Source organism: Mesoplodon densirostris, chromosome 12 (genome assembly GCF_025265405.1).
Source record: "Mesoplodon densirostris isolate mMesDen1 chromosome 12, mMesDen1 primary haplotype, whole genome shotgun sequence".
Taxonomy (NCBI): Eukaryota; Metazoa; Chordata; class Mammalia; order Artiodactyla; family Ziphiidae; genus Mesoplodon; species Mesoplodon densirostris.
In genome coordinates, this window is record NC_082672.1 from 101,968,962 (window position 1) to 101,973,224 (window position 4,263).

Consider the following 4,263-nt stretch of genomic DNA (forward strand, 5'->3'; position numbering starts at 1 on the left):
ATTACCCAGTCTTTACATACATGTTACAGTTCAGTGCTTTTAAGGAAATCCAGCTTTCTTTGCTCTCTGATCTTTTCTTCTCACAAAATACTTAGCAAACACATAGCTATTAGCTCCATAGGAAGTGGTTGTATATATCAGGTATTTTTCACAAGCCCACTTAACCAAGGTACCAAGTAATTTGACTAGAATCCAAACCAAATCAGTTGAAGAGCTAAGTGTGCAAAAAATCCTGTAACACACTAGATTCCAATGAGCCACAGTTTTATTAACACTGCATCATTTAGCAAACTCAGATGGGGTCTTTGGGTCTTTATGTTGAGTTTCTTTAATTGGCAAATGCTTAACAGCACACTTTATTGATTGATTGATTGATTGATTAAAGAATCATCTTTTCTTTAAATTTATTTATTTTGGGCTGTGTTGGGTCTTCATAGCTGTACGTGGACTTTCTCTAGTTGTGGGGAGTGGGGGCTACTGTTCATTGTGGCGCGCGGGCTTCTCATTGCGGTGCCTTCTCTTGTTGCAGAGCACAGGCTCTAGGCACGTGGGCTTCAGTAGTTGTGGCACATGGGCTCAGTAGTTGTGGTGCATGGGCTTAGTTGCTCCACGGCATGTGGGATCCTCCCGGACCAGGGATCAAACCTGTGTTCCCCACATTGACGGGTGGATTCTTTTTTTTTTTTTTTTTTTTTTTGCTGTACACGGGCCTCTCACTGCTGTGTCCTCTCCCGTTGTGGAGCACAGGCTCCGGATGCGCAGGCTCAGCAGCCATGGCTCACGGGCCCAGCCGCTCCCCAGCATGTGGGATCTTCCCGGACCGGGGCACGAACCCGTGTCCCCTGCATCGGCAGGCGGACTCTCAACCACTGTGCCACCAGGGAAGCCCCGACAGGTGGATTCTTAACCACTGTGCCACCAGGGAAGTCCCTAAGAGCCCACTTTAAATGCAGTTACACAATGACATCATGATAAGAAATGCTATAGGAATATAGGCATAGAAAAAAAAAATTATCATCACTCACATATGCCCTGAGCATTTTCTGCTGAAGAGAGAATCTGAACTCCATAATGAGGGTACTAATACATTACATGCTTCTGATAGTAAGTTCTTATCACTTGAGAAATATCATTAAACATTATATCTCTGCAGCTTAATCCTTCTTAACCTGAAATATACCTTTAGAAATAATATTTTAAGAGTTAGAGAAAATTCAGCTAATACATAGCTATTTATCTAAATATTTACGTGAGATAATTATGGAGGCATTCTATTAATAATTTTGTGAAGACATTGTAATAACAATTTAGTCTTAGAATTTTAGAAAAAAATAAACCAATAAAAAGGTACTTCTTCTGGTTCAAACTGTACAAATGAAAATTCTGAACCTAAGTAAATTGGGCAAAGTATGTTGCTGTTTCATAAGTTAATGAAAGTAAATTTATTTATTAAATTTTTATTTATTTATAGTTTCATGGGTTTATAACACATAAGGTTCATGTGTATAATATTATATTTTGACATTTATATAAACTACAGTGTGCTCACCACCAAAAGGTTAGTTGTCAACTGTCATCATATTGTTGACCCCCTTTACCCATCTTGCCCTCCCTCCACCCCCTTCTCCTCTGCTAACCACTACTCTGTTCTCTGTATCTATTTGTTTCAGTTTGGTTTCTTCATTCATTCTGTTTTGCTTGTTTTTATATGCCACATATGAGTTAAATCATATGGTATTGGTCTTTCTCCATCTGGTTTATTTCACTTAACCTAATACCCACAAGGTCCATCCATGTTGTCCCAAATGCCAAGATTTCATCTTTTTATGGCTATTATTCCATTGTAAGTGTGTGTGTATCTTCTTTATCCATTCATCCATCAGTGAACACTTAGGTTGTCTCCACATCTTGTCTATTCTAAATAATGCTGTGATGAACACAGGGGTGCATATATCTTTTCAGATTAGTGTTTTTGTATTCCTTGGATAAACACCCACAAGTGGAATAGCTACATCATATGATAGTTCTAGTCTTAATTTTTTGAGGAATCTCCATGTGATTTACCATAGTGGCTGCACTAATTTACATTCCCACCAAAAGTGCACAAGGGTTCCCTTTTCTTCACTTCCTCTCCAGCACTTATTTCTTGTCTTTTTGATAATAGCCATTCTAATGGGTGTGAAGTGATATCTCCCTGTGGTTTTGATTTACATTTCCCTGATAATTAGTGATGTTGAACATTTTTCACATGCTTGTTGGCCATCTATATACCTTCTTTGGAAAAATATCTATTCAGTTTCTCTGCTCGTTTTTTAATTGGATTGTTAGCTTTTTTGTTGTTGACTTGCTTGAATTCTTTATCTATTTTGGATATTAGATACATGATTTGTAAATATCTTCTCCCATTTGGTAGGTTTTCATTTTGTTGATGTTTCCTTTGTTGTCCAGAAGCTTTTTAGTTTGATAATAGTCCCATTTGTTTAGTTACGCTTTTGTCTCCTTGCCTGAGGAGGCATATGCAGAAAGATATTGCTAAAACCAAAGTCAAAGCGAATACTGCCTATGTTTTCTTCTAGGAGTTTTATTGTTTCAGATCTTACATTGGAGTCTCTAATCCATTTTGAGTTGATATCTATGCATGGTATAAGATAGTGGTCTAGTCTCATTCTTTTGTGTGTGGCTATCCAGAAAAACTAAATTTAGATGCTCTCCATCCTTTCATCAAATTTTCAACCCATTCAGATTAATCTGCAAAACTTCATCAAGAGGTTTGAAGGTAGAGAACTTTTTACTGTCTAGCTGATTTTTAAGAGTGATTAGGGCAGAGTTATAAATCAAATTACTGCAAAAAACGTTCTGGCTAGTCCATGTCAGTCACTTTCCTAAATTTCAAGGTTATTGACTGCTCAACTTATCTTATGACTTTACATTTGAAAGCCTCAAATTAGCAACAAGTTTTCATAGGATTCAAAGCAGTAGGGGTTTTACAGAATGATTCTGTTAAATTAATCTTTTCCTCATTTGAAACGTAGATGATTAAGATACATATTAATTTATTCAGAAAAGTCATACATTTTTTCAATGGAAAAAGTCTTCCCTTCTGTGCTCCCTAGGGCTATTTGTGTGCAAAATTTAACAAATATTGGTTCAACTCTTTTATTTTTCTGATTCAAAACTTCAGCATGAGTGATCATTAGTTGGATGGCTAACGAGACAGTAATCTCCTCAAACATCTTTTAACCCACTTGTACATTCTACATGAAGCAGCAGCTCAGTAACTGTTGAATGAACGAGTGGACAGATCCCACTTACCCAGAAGACTGAATTCTTCTTTAAGAATCTGAGGTTTAATTTTGTGGTCAAATGTTTAGAAATGGAAATAGAACTCAAAGTTCCACTTGACTTATAACGTGACTTCTGTCCTCAGCAGATGGTTAAAAAGGTTAGTTCTACCAGTGGCTTCAGAAAACATACAAAAGGTGTTAGCAGAACCATGATATTTATGGTATATATTTGATTGTTTCAAGAATTGAGTGAACAGGTATTACTTGTAAGGGCAATCAGGTGCCAGTTTCAATGATCAGGCCTGAACTGCAGGGGTTTCACACTCAGCCCTGCTCCTTGTTAACTCTGGCTTAACTCATTATGCTTCCTGATGCTGCCACACAGCTCCTTATTTTGAGGTAACAGGTGATCTGACTATGCTTTTTTGTTTGTTTGTTTTTCTAACGTTACACAGAAAGCTAGAGTCAAAAATGTGTGTGTAGTCTGAGAATGATACTTTGGATATATTGCTATTTATGATAAGCCCAGATTTACATGTTTACCTCGAACTGGAAAAAAATTGCTAACTAGAATTTCCCCCGTAAAAGTAATTACTGACAATGTCTTCCTCCTTAACCACATGGACCTATATCAAGGCTGCTTATCTGTGCAAGATACCAAAGTTGTTACCACAGGACTATGCTATCAGAAGCCGATTTTCTGCCAGTGGGCTGGGCCAGCTTTTGCAAACTACAGGAAACCTGGGTTCCTAAAATAACCTAAGGGACACTCCTGATCTAAACTCAAACAGAATGGGGTTAATAACATAAATCCTTGCAGGAAGTTTGGACACTGAAAAGATCTGTCACTGAGGATGGCGATTCAGCTTAACAAATGAGGCAATGAGACTGATGGAATACGCCCTTTCCAAAGAAGTTACAATGATTTCCGTTGATACTATCAGTATTTCCACAGTCCTCTGTTTCCAGGAGGTTATAT